The sequence below is a fragment of the Oncorhynchus tshawytscha genome, linkage group LG27, assembly GCF_018296145.1.
Source record: "Oncorhynchus tshawytscha isolate Ot180627B linkage group LG27, Otsh_v2.0, whole genome shotgun sequence".
Classification (NCBI taxonomy): domain Eukaryota; kingdom Metazoa; phylum Chordata; class Actinopteri; order Salmoniformes; family Salmonidae; genus Oncorhynchus; species Oncorhynchus tshawytscha.
The window spans coordinates 16242535-16256009 of record NC_056455.1 but is presented as its reverse complement, the minus strand read 5'-3'; the positions used below and the strand labels follow the sequence as shown (position 1 = coordinate 16256009).

General features: G+C 44.5%; 1 pseudogene; it reads right to left on the bottom strand.

The window, feature by feature from the left end:
* Positions 1 to 4457: 4457 nt before the first annotated feature.
* LOC112235006 lies at positions 4458 to 12132 on the bottom strand (annotated as a pseudogene).
* Positions 12133 to 13475: the final 1343 nt, after the last annotated feature.

The window sequence follows — 13475 nt, the reverse complement described above, 5'->3', positions numbered from 1 at the left end:
ATGGTGTCGTCTGCGTAGAGGTGGATCAGATAAACTAGTAATATCATCAACCATGTGTAGTTAACTAGTTATTATGATTGATTGATTGTTTTTTCTAAGATATGTTTAATGCTAGCTAGCAACTTACCTCGCCTTCTACTGCATTCGTGTAACAGGCAGGCTCCTCGTGGAGTACAAAGAGAGGCAGGTGGTTAGAGCATTGAACTAATTAACTGTAAATTTGCAAGATTGAATCCCCCGAGCTGACAAGGTGAAAATCTGTCGTTCTGCCCCTGAACAAGGTAGTTAACCCACCGTTCCTAGGCCGTCATTGAAAATAAGAATGTGGTCTTTAACTGACTTGCCAAGTTAACTAAAGGTGTAAAATATGTTTTTTTAAATCGGCAAAATCGGTGTCCAAAAATAAATATTTCCGATTGTTATGAAAACTTGAAATCGGCCCTAGATAATCGGCCATTCCGATTAATCGGTCGACCTCTACTCCACATCCATCTTCTTCACCTGCGGGATCGTCTGAGACCAGCCACCCGGACAGCTAATAAAACTGTGGGTTTGCACAACCAAAGAATTTCTGCACAAAGCTCATCTGCACGCTCGTTGTCCTCACCAAAGTCTTGATCTGACTGCAGTTTGGCGTCGTAACTGACTTCAGTGGAAAAATGCTCACCTTCGATGGCCACTGGCACGTAGGAGAAGTTTGCTCTTCACGGATGAATCCCGGTTTCAACTGTCCGGACAGATGGCTGATGGTGTCGTGTGGGTGAGCGGTTTGCTGATGTCAATGTTGTGAACAGTGTGTCCCATGGTGGCGCTGGGGTTATGGTATGGACATGCATAAGCTACGAACAATGAACACAATTGGATTTCAACAATGGCAATTTGAATGCACAGAGGCTGTGAAGAGATTCTGAGGCCCATTGTTGTGCCATTCATCCGCCGCCATCACCTCATGTTTCAGCATGATAATGCACTGCCCCATATCGCAAAGATCTGCACACAATCCCTAGAAGCTGAAAATGTCCCAGTTCTTCCATGGCCTGCATAGTCACCAGACATGTCACCCATTGAGCATGTTTGGGATGCTCTGGATTGATGTGTAAGACAGCATGTTCCAGTTCCCGCCAATATCCAGCAACTTCACACAGCCATTGAAAAGGAGTGGAACAACATTCCACAGGCCACAATCACTAGCCTGATCAAGTCTATGCGAAGGAGATGTTGCGCTGCATAATGTAAGTGGTGGTCACACCAGATATTGACTGGTTTTTGATCCACACCCCTACCTTTGTTGTTAAGGAATCTATGGCCAACAGATACATATCTGTATTCCCAGTCATGTGAAATCCATAGATTAGGACCTAATTCATTTATTTAAATTGACTGATTTCCTTATATGAACTGTACCTCAGAAAAATCTTTGAAATTGTTGCATGTTGCATTCGATATTTTTGTTCAGTGAACATGGGGGAATAGATAGTAGCCACCTGTTTAACATTGCAGGAGTTATATTGTCAATGTTCTGGTATGAGACAAGAGGTCAATGTTAGGATGGGAGCTGAGCTTGTTTGTGTAAACCTACTATATTCTTCGTATGTAGTGTTATACAGTATGACATACCTTGTTGCTTGTTTACATGACTTAAATTACTGTCTGAGATTTGAGTCAGATGAGCTGATCAGTTACTCATGAAAGGGGGAAAATGAACATAAAGTTTACATCATGTTGACAATCATGTTGTAACTATGGTGTCTGCTGATAGCAGTATTTTGCGACATCTGAAAAACACAGTAATCTTGAACACTGTGTACAACTGGAAAGCACAAACTCATAAGTACCTGGAAACGTCTACATTTGTGATAGTAGCAAATCTAAGAACAATGAACCTGCTGCCGCGATGACCTCACCACTGAGTCTCAGCAGTGTACAACACTGGCCCCATAAGGCCAAGTGAAAAAACATAATATTCATAGGGGTCAACGTGCCAATTTTAGCAGCATAGCCAATGGTGTATCTGGAATCCTGCTTCAGATACAGGAGGGGCCAGATCAGGTTTCCTTGCTGAGACACGAACACACAGGCAGTAAAAATAAAGGGACACAGCGTCCCACACTTCTAAATGTGAAGAGTCCCAAAGACACATTTATCACTCTCTCCTACTGTATCAACATTATAAAGACATTAAGAAAGCCTATCTAGTTACCACGCCAGTGGTCTTGTGACTATGGAGGACATACAGTCTGGTCTTCTCCTGTGCAGATGGGCAGATGACATGTAACAGGAATCCACAGCGTCTACGACAGCACATGACCTCACATGATGGATGCAGGAACATGGTAAATGCAGCAGCGTGTATTTGACAGGGTAGACAGGCTCTTCAAACATCAGACCAGGCCCTCTGAAGAGGACAGCACCATCCATGGCCAGGACATGTCAGGGTTTGGAGAGGAGGGTGGCCGGGTTGAGGCTGCGAGGTACTTGGGGTTATTTCTGTATGTTCTGTCCTTGCGGAGGGAAAGAGGACACAGGGTGGAAACATATAGAACTTTGGCTTTATTATTGTGCAGTTGAAAATTAAGAAGCCAATCTGAGCTGTAGTAAATGTCGTCCAAAAATGGCTTGAACAGGTTAAAACCCGCTCATTAATACCCAGCCACCATATTCTTATTTATTCATAGTCATTTTAATTCCATAGCGGCACATGACCTCCAGCTGCCAGTTCTCAAAATATGCTGCTAACCGCTGTCAGGGCAGACCTGCTAAGTAATATGATTCATTCACCCACACTCTAAAAGCTGAAACTGCAGCGTGTGATGTAACGATACAGTAATAACAACCTGCAGAGATCCAGACTGCTGAGACATGGAGATGGATTCGGTTTTCATTTTGGAACGCATTTTGGAAAACTATCCATTCATAGATTGGACCCAAGGCCTCCTCTTAAAGGGGCCGTCTTTATCGATAGTTTTGTCTTCCTCTTGGGGAATTACCTAAAATAGCAGTACTTATTTTCTTTCTTACCGTATCATAATACAAAATAGATTTGCATGGACATGAAATATTCTAGTGTTTTGTTACATTTTTAACTTCCCAGTACGAGAACCAATAGTGAATAGTTTGACTACACGGTGGCTGGACTTGTCACTCTGAACTTTTCCTTACATTTCTGCTTGCTAGGATGGCGATTCAAACTCAACATGACCTGTGGTAGGGATGGAGGAGCCCTAGCTTAGACACACTGTCACTAGAGCTCTCTCTTTCTCTCTCTCTCTCTCTCTTGGGTTCACCCTTACTTCCCCCTGTGTACTGCTCCCTCTTTGTCACACACAGGTGCGCACACAAACACACACACTGCTGAAACATGCACACACAAATAACTGAAACATAATCCAAACAAGGGACTGGGCTATCTCTAATGAAGATAAATGCTTCATCCTAAGGGCTGTGGTATACAGTATACGTTAGACTGATCTGGGGATGTAGTTGAGAGCCTTTAAGTGGGTGGCAGGCTGAGGGTGTTTAGCTGTGTTGTCGGGATTGTATGGCTTTTCACACAGGGTTGGTCAGTCTTTCAACGTCCCTAAGAGCTTCCTGTCAATTGGTAAATCCACATGAGCTGGACAGTCAACAACATGTGCCATGATATTAATGAACGAATCAACCTCTTGTGGGCTATAGGCCTTTGTTGTTCAGATCACCTTGGTGATGTCTCATTAAGCTTTTTGAATAAACAAAAACAATATAGCTAATATAGATATTTAGATTTTGTGATCAAGGATATGTGATGGCAGACCTTACTAATGTAATGTTGTTGTGTTCCCTTGGGCATGATGACTCCACTAGGCTTCCAGACTGAAGAGAGGTTCTGAAATTACTGCAGTTCGGTGTACACCTTTGTACAAAGACAATATAGCCTACACTTTAAAGTTTGTTTGTCTGTTTTTTATCTCCTCTGGTAGCCAACTACTGAGAAAAGGAATTGACTCCTGTATGAACTCATAACTTATTGAGTCACTACTCGTCAATCAAAAGTCAATCAAAGCCATGAAAGGATGGAAACTGAAACTGATATGCCTTGATGCTAAAACACAGTGGAAGCCTCTCACATGATTTCAGCAGCGTGGCACCAAGTTTCCCTACCGAATCATAAGCAAGGTGCTGCCCTCCTCTGGTCAGGAGAGGGAGAGTGGTTTGCCTGGTCACCCACCAGGGGGTATAGACTTTCTTTTCTCATATTGTCACACTTCTCTACGGGGGTGTCACAGCGCATGACTGTCACTACACCCTGCAGGCTTCAAAGGTTTCCTTCCTGTCCATGGAGCTCAGCTCACAATGGAGGAAAATGTATTTGTGTGTATTTTCCTCTGGGTCACAACACACATCCTATGTGCACGTTCTCAGGAGAGATGACGGAAACCGTCAATAACTCTTTTTTTCTCATTGAGACACAGGACAAGGTCTCCCATTCTGCTGCATTGTTTTATTCTCAATTCACAAAGGCATAATTACAGGCATTTAAAGACTGTACAAAAGGTTAATAAGAAGAAGAGGTGTAAAAAATATAGAAAATATACAAATGCATTCAAATCAATAACAGCTCCAGTTGTTCAATATGCTGAATAAATTAGAGAATAAATATTGATGGTGGTCATTCAAGTTGTCCGTCTTGCTCTGATCCTTGTTCTGGTTTTGGCTCTGGTTCAGGCCGGGGTTTTTGGTCTGGTTCGTGCTCTGGTTCTTCTGACTCATGGTCATTGTGGTTTAACTGGGCATACTCAACTGAGCCTTGCTGAAATAGACAAACTAAAATAAAAATTACAAGAAGAAGCCCGTGTCTGTTTCTACAGTATCTGTGTATTCCAGCAGTTTCCTTCTCCTGTGCTGAATCTGATTGTCTCCATAAGGGGTCCCTCTAAGGCAAAGCAAAGTCATGGGGTCTATGTACTGTATGTAAAACAGTACTGTTACGTACATGAGTGTATTTGTTAGTACATAGCTCTACTTACGCCGTCAGCTTGTTCGGACTCTGACTCACCTGCAAAAACAAGAGCAGGAGACAAGCTCAGGAAAACAACACCCTCCACCCAGAGCCTCCCCGTTCCCCAAAACAACACCCTCCACCCAGAGCCTCCCCCTTCCCCAAAACAACACCCTCCACCCAGAACCTACAGCTCTCCTCAAGACTGACACCTTGGGCTTATCGCATTACAACCACTAATGTGTGTGTTACTAGTCAGTTTCCCTGCCGACAACCCCATTGTTTGACAATATAGAGGCAGGCCAAAGCCCATGATTGTTTTCTCTTCCCCTGCGCTGCAACATTGTTTGATACAAATACCATTGACATTTTCAAGGAGTAGGTCAATTACTCAACAATGGGCAATATGGTTGGCGTGTGGGTTCTTATTTCAGGGGTTAACAAGGGAGCAGTCTGTGCTCTGACTCCGCTTGACAGATGCACCCTGTGTTTGGGTTGGATTATAATAACAGGAAGTTCCCTTTGGCGAGAGCAGTAAGTGGACAGCTGGCTAAGTGGCCGACTTAACGGCACCCTCTCTCACTGACAATGCAGATGTTTAGAGCTAGGCCTGGTTTCCTGCATGGCACATTTCTCAAACCCCAGAGAAGAGGCCCATCTAATTTCTGTTTCTTAGTGTGTAGAGGGCTTCAGTGAACGTTGAACAGGATGTTAGTCTTACCTTGATTTGAATTCCGCACTTCGCTGTACACAGTGTCTGTGCCTTTCTTCACAGGGGCTAGAAATGCATATACAAATGCTTCATGGGGACATAATCAAAAAATGCAAGTGGACAGCTCATGATTATTTGACATTAAGCAATAGATTAATAATAATGTTGACATGTGTATTTGAAGCCTAGCACCTCCCAGCGAAGAGGATGGGTCAGTCTCTTACCTCTGGTGGGGTCTACCTCCTGGGGATGGACCTCAGTGTATTGTGGCTCAGGTACCTCGGTTTCCTCTCTGGTCTGGTCATCAGACTCTACAAGTCACACTTAATGTTAGACATGAATAGTCACATAGTTAATGTTCCTACTGTTGAAATGTAGGAGTTGACCTCATGAACTCTGGTACACTCACCTGAGCCTGAGACGTGATCACTCCAGACACTCTTTCCCATGACCCCAGGAGTGACTGCAAAACACAGAGACCAGGGGTCAGTCATACAGGACACCGGTCACATCCAATTGGATGAAATATTCATTGCTTTGCCATATTAGGTATGCATCCCCTCACCTGCTCTTTACCCATAGCCAAGCTAGGAGGAAGGAACACACAGAGAAGAAGAGAGATGACATCCTGAGAGGATGAAGGGTTGGAGCAAGGTTAGGGCTGAGATGGTAGGGGTCTGCAAGACTCCATCAACTTTCTATCATGGGCCAAAGGTTTAGTAGTGTGAAGTCCTGACAGCAGATATAGGTTCTACTGTACAGTAAATCAGTAGACAGATCTTACCATTGGCAGCTTCATTGACTTCTCCATGGGTCAGTCTCAGAGTCTTGTCTGTTTTAGTGCTTGCTGAATTCCTGAGAGAGGGGGAACAAGAAAACACAATGAAACAGGAAACTCCTATATGACCTTTATCGCTTTAATATTCACATCTTCCCAAACAAAGAATTGTGCATCACTGTACATTCAATGGTTTGTGAATAGACTATGGTAGTATGATGAAGTCAAAGTCAGGCCTACTCACACTGACAGTTCCATTGTTCTCTCTCTTCTGAATGGAAGAAGGCATTTCTTAACGAGGATGATGATGATGAGAGACACTGTGAGCAGGATGCATAAGGCTGCGATCAGCCCCTTTTTCCAGCCAGCCAACTTCACTGCAGACAGCAAGGTTACAAAGGTTACTTCAGGTTAAGTTCAGCCACAGTGGATTTAGCTAAATAACTTCTAGTCACACACCAGTGTGTTTGTGTGATAATACTTTCATCTGCAAGATCCCTTCCCCTCTCACCTCCAACAGTGACCATGGCACTCCTTTGGCTGTCATTGGATGGGTTGTTAGTGACGCAGTAGTATCCGCCTCCATGCTCTCTACTGACACCTTGAACCGAGTGGGATAATCGCATGTCATTGGTGGTCTTGGACACCAGGGGCAGGGCACCCTTTGTGTGATACCATGTGTAGGTGATGGGGGGCGTGCCCCGCTGGACAGTGCAGGTTAGGGTCAGGTCCTCCCCTCAGCCACGTCCCCCATTTTGGGTGTCAAGGTCAGTACTGGCCTGGACACTGGCTATGTGGGGAATTAATGTTGTTGAGTCATTACAGTAAATCTACTATTGTCATCAGTTAGACTGACTGTACCAGCATCTCCCTTTTATAAACTAGAGCCATATGTAGGTGTGTGTATGTAATGTATGCTATGTATGTATGTATGTATGTATGTATGTATGCATGCATGCATGCATGCACATTGGTTCTGTTATAAACAGGTGGTGTGGCCAACTCGCCTATGATGGTGGCAGTGCGTCGGAGGTGATCTCCTGAGCTCTCCATGTAGGGCTGACTGGGGTTGTTCTCGGCCTTGCAGGAGAAGCTGTGGATGTCAATGCTCCTGTGGATGGAGGTGATGTTGAAGAGGGCCAGATCCCAGGGACTGTGGACCACTCTGAACTCAGCTTGTCTATGGGGGCTCAGCAGGGTGTAGGTGATGGGCAGACTACCGTTGTCACTCTGACACTGTAGCTGGAAGGGCTTGCCCAGGATCAACCTGCCCCCTACCACGCTCAGAAGAGGGACTGACACAGGCACTGACAGAGGGAGAGGGGGAACAAAAAAGAGAACGAATAAGACAGAATGAGACCAGAGAAGAGAAAAACTGTTAGAAAATAAAGCACATGCAATGTTTGAGAATGTTGAATGAGAGTGTTTTTAATATGACCCCATCCACTCTCAGAACAGAAATGACAAGATTGTTATAATGCTGTTATTGCATCAAATGGTTGTTTTATAATAATAAGGGGTTGTTAGAACACTCATATATCTGTGTGTGTTCTACTGAAAGTGGGCCTCTAGGATATTTAACACTGACATAAGATTTACATTGTCTTCTGGATGACGAACCTAACAAGACCGCATGATTAGTGTCTGTGTGCCTGACTGAAAGCTACCAGGGAGAGATGGCTCGGGGCCAGACCCTGGTTTCTACACAATGAGAAGTTATTACAGCAGATACTTATAATTCACAGCAGACAGTATCTTTCATACAAATCTTAAACTTGTAACCCATTCTATACATCTGTTGTTTGTCATGTAGACTGAAGGGGGTGTATCTTGGCTATAAAATACTTTTGTACCTTTGTATCGAGGCTCTCAACGAATCATCTGAGGGTGATTATTATTATCATCTGAGCCATCATTATCATAGGGCACTCAATCGATTCACTTTATATGTGTAGGTTGTATTGACCTGCTTCCTTATTAATAAGTGAATAAAGACTCAGTTTAAGTGTAGCTCTGACTTGTGGAATAAGTGTGTCTCTCCTCATTTGAAAGTAAAGAAATTAACCACCACACCACACAGAGAGACTCACCTTTTGCCTTGAGGACAATCTGTGTGCTGTTTTTGAAGATCTTTTTGGTTTGGCCTCTTCCTAGGGCTTGGGCCTGGCAGGAGTAATTTCCATTAAGGGAGGGGTGTGCTGTGGCAGTGTAGTTCCCTCCTGATGTCAGTAGGACCTGGTTCCTGAACAGGGAGTACTTCACGTCCCCAATGTTGATTCTCTCATGGGAATAGCGGTCAGTATCACAGTTCAGTGTGAAGCGCTCTATCTCAAACACCTCTCTGGGCTTCATCACCAGGACTGGCTTGGAAAACAACTCTGTGGGGATCAGACAGAAAAAGCAGTGTCAAACATTAAATTCAAAGATACTTTGGCATGGCGAAACATTGAATTAAGTTAGAAAACGCTCACTATTACATGTCATGTGTCCCAACCTTTTACAACACAGTCAGACATCCAATACTTGCCTTTGACTTTGATGCTCTCATAGGCTTCTTTCTGAACATTGCCTCTGTCCGCCTTGCACACATACTCCCCAGAGTCCTCTGCCAGCACTCTGAGCGAATGACTGAGACTAATGTAGGCTGTCTTAAGCATCCTCTTGTCCTTGGTCAGGAAGACCGCCACATTGGGTGGGGGGTTCACCACTCGACAGACAAACTCGACAATGTCACCCTCAATCACATCTTTACCAGCCTCCCGGGTGGCGCAGTGGTTAAGGGCTGTGCCACCAGAGACTCTGGGTTCGCGACCAGTCTGCCGCGACCGGGAGGTCTGAGGGGCGACGCACAATTGGCATAGTGTCGTTAGGGAGGGATTGGCCGGTAGGGACATCCTTGTCTCATCACGCACCAGTGACCCCTGTGGTGGGCCGGGCGCAGTGCACGCTAACCAAGGTTGCCAGGTGCACAGTGTTTCCTCCGTCACATTGGTGCGGCTGGCTTCCGGGTTGGATGCGCTGTGTTAAGAAGCAGTGTGGCTTGGTTGGGTTGTGTATCGGAGGACGCATGACTTTCAACTTTTGTCTCTCCCGAGGCCGTACGGAAGTTGTAGCGATGAGACAAGATAGTAGCTACTAACAATTGGATACCACGAAATTGGGGAGAAAAAAGGGGTACAATTAAATAAACATTTAAAAAAATGTAAAAATCACGTCTTTACCAGGAAGAATGTTCATGATGGGTGTGATGAAAAGTTTTTAATGATACAACAGAAGAACAGAGAAACTCTTTAACCCAACATTTATTTTCTTATGGGTGATCAAATATTGAAGCACACAGAAGCATAATACCCATAGCTACTATAAATCTGAACCGGTACCTTCCAATAACAAATGCAACAGTTATAGTCAGCATTCAACCCACTCTTACCTTTGACCATGACCTTGACAGTGTTACTGTTGTTGGACCTCCCAGCATCAGGCAGCATGGTGATTTCAAAGTAACAGCGCAGGTGTTTGTCCCCAGCATGCTTCAGCTCCAGCCTGGTCTCCACTGAGTTCCCACTGGCCCTCACCTGCTTGATCTTCTCCTGGTCCTGGTAGAAGTGGAAGAGCAGGGAGCCAGACTCATCTGGGGCGCTGCAGGTAGCTGCCACCTCATCCCCCTCAAACAGGATCTGGGAGGTCACCTGCAGCACAGGCATCTGCAAGCCTGTGGTCGAACAATCAGTGTCAGTCACTAGGATGTCACATACCATGCATCATCAGGAGGAAAATACTTGATACTGTATGTACCTACATATAATGGATTACGAATGAAGATATTTTTATTTTATTTTATTTAATGAACCTTTATTTAAAAAGGCAAGTCAGTTAAGAACAAATTCTTATTTACAATGACGGCCTACCCCGGCCAAACCCTGACCCGGACGACGCTGGGCCAATTGTGCACCGCCCTACGGGATCTGGAGATCTAGAGAGTTTTACCAGAAAGTCAATATAATCATGGATCCATTTCAGCAGTACCTGTGACGGTGAGTCTGTGGGTGCTGCTGCCTTTGCTCTTGTCTTGAACTATGACCCGGCACTTGTAAGTGCCAGAGTTGGCAGCCCTGGCCGGGGTGAGCTGGTGAAGGACCGCAGGTTCGGTGGTGTTTTTGGAGTAGACCAGGACATTGTCTCTCAGGAAGTTGAAGCTGTGTGTCAGGGGGTGGGACTGGTGATGGCTGACGCTGACCTCACAGTTCAGGTCCATAAAGGTCCCACTGGTTACCTCAACACTTGGGTCCAGTTTGAGTGTCACACTATCTATGGTGAATACTAGACAACCACACACACAGACACACAAAGACACCATGACATCCAAGGCTAATGCAGACTATTATTTGGGGTACAAAATACCCAAGGCTAAATGGACTATTCTTCAAGACTAGCCAGAGAGTTCCCTCTGTGCTTTCTCCTTTACAGTGCAGGTAGAGTCCTCCAGACTGAGGAAGACCCTTCCCTGGTGCCTGGCGACCCTCCACTCCACTGCACAGTAAGCAGGAGGTGTGCCTGGCGACCCTCCACTCCACCGCACAGTAAGCAGGAGGTGTGCCTGGTGACCCTCCACTCCACCACACAGTAAGCAGGAGGTGAAGGAGGAAGGAAAGGAGGAAAACACTAACAAACACAGAACAACTGTCCCCTCCCCTGGGAGGTCTGTGGCCTTACCTTGGCTCCTGTTCGCACTCAATACCAACAACATTATTGGGCCTGAGCTGACACAACAAAGTGGGCATTTTGTTCCACATCCTCCCTGGTAATGCTTTTAGACTAGGTAACACATACAGCTCAGCCATGCAGGAGAAAAGGCTGAGACCTGAGCCAAAAGTACTTTGGAGCCAAATTTGTGACTCAGCCTTCGGGGAATAGATACGGTCTGTTATTACAGTTATATGCCACCAGCTCCCTCTCAATACCCCACCAAGAGCTCAGAATGAACTAAGTTGCTGAGAAAAATAAAACCATTACAGTTTCTGAGAATGTAGGTGGATCAAATAGGTTCAACATCTCAGAAGCTCGTTCACATGCTGACACAAAACAATGAAACCAGCTGCGTATTCTGCTTAAAATACCTTCAATAAATCGAATGAAAAACATGAAAATGTCAAGGAAGCCAGACGCTCACAATAACCATTTCCTACAAAAATAACTATTTTGTGTGAGGCATAAAAATAGGCACTTATCAACCGCAGAGAGGACCAACTGCCCTCAAACTGTCTCTATGCCGGGACTCTTCCAGCTCTCTGGTGCATTTATTAAAGTGCCATCAAATACAGAAAGTAATTGTATCTCATACTTACATGACTGAGCTCCTGCCCCTTGCCCTGTGAGTGGAGATAAGTGGAGGGAGACAGAGGAGGAGGAATAAGAATAGAAAGCAAGTGATGTGAGAGACAGACATACATATGAACTAAAGGTAACCTATCTGAGCTCAGAAAGTAGAGTGCTGGGTCCTTACAGAGGGTGAGCAGACTGGTCAGCAGCAGAGGCAGGTAGAGTGGTGGGGAGTCCATCCTGAGTGATGACACTGATGCAGCACCACAGCCAGGAGCCGGAGTGGCAGGCGCTCACATAGGGACAGGAGAAGAAGGGAAACACGGGCCGGGCCACAGGGAATGAGAGGTGGAGTACGCAAGGAGCAGGAAGTTGGAGAGGGCGGGGCATAATTGTCTAAGTGTGTGTGTTACGCCTTTGTCTTATCATTTGCCTTCTTTTTGTATCATTGACCAGGAAATGACCACTGCTTCCTCAGGATATGCAAGTTCCCAAATGTAAAGTGAATTGTAAAGTGAATTCAAAGTTGATTAAATTGTCTTTCCCCTCACCCATCTACACACACCCTGTAATGGCAAAATGACATGTTTGCAAATTTATAGAAAATTAAATACAGAATATTATATAAGTATTCACACCACTGAGTCAATACATGTTAGAATCACCTTTGGCAGCAATTACAGCTGTGAGTCTTTCTGGGTAAATCTCTAAGAGCTTTGCAAACCTGGATTGTACAATATCTGCCCATTATTCATTTCAAAATTCTTCAAGCTCTGTCAAATTAGTTGTGGATCATTGCTGGACAATCATTTCAAATCTTGCCATAGATTTTCAAGCTGATTTAAGTAAAAACTGTAACTCGGCCACTCAGGAACATTCACTGTCTTCTTGGTAAGCAACTCCAATGTAGATTTGGCCTTGTGTTTTAGGTTATTGTCCTGCTGAAATGTGAATTCATTTCCCAGTATCTGGTGGAAAGCAGACTGAACCAGGTTTTCCTCTAGGATTTTGTCTGTGCTTCATTCAGTTAATTTTTTATCCTGAAAACTTTCCAGTCTTAACGATTACAACCGCACACATAACATGAGCAGCCACCGCTATGCTTCAAAATATGGAGAGAGGTACTCAGTAACGTGCTGTATTAGATTTGCCCCAAACAACAAGTGAATTGCTTTGCCACATGTTTTGCAGTATTACTTTCAGTGGGGTTGTTGCAAACAGGATGAATGTTTTGGAATATATTTATTCTGTACAGGCTTCCTTCTTTTCACTCTGTCAATAAGGTTAGTATTGTGGAGTAACTACAATGTTGTTGATCCATCCTCAGTTTTCTATCACAGACATTAAACTCAGTAACTATTTTAAAGTCACCTTTGTCCTCATGGTAAAATCCTGTCCGGCAGCTGAGTTAGGAAGGCCGCCTGTATCTTTGTAGTGACTGGGTGTATTAATACACCCTCCAAAGTGTAATTAATAACTTCACCATGCTCAAAGGGATACTCAATGTCTGCTTTATTCATATTTTTACCCATCCACCAATAGGTGCCCTTCTTTGCAAGGCTTTTGAAAACCTCCCTGGCCTTTGTGGTTGAATCTGTGTTTGATTTTCGCTGCTCGACTGAGGGATCTTACAAATAGTTGTATGTATGGGGTACAGAGGTAAGGTAGTCAGTCAAAAAATCATGTTAAAC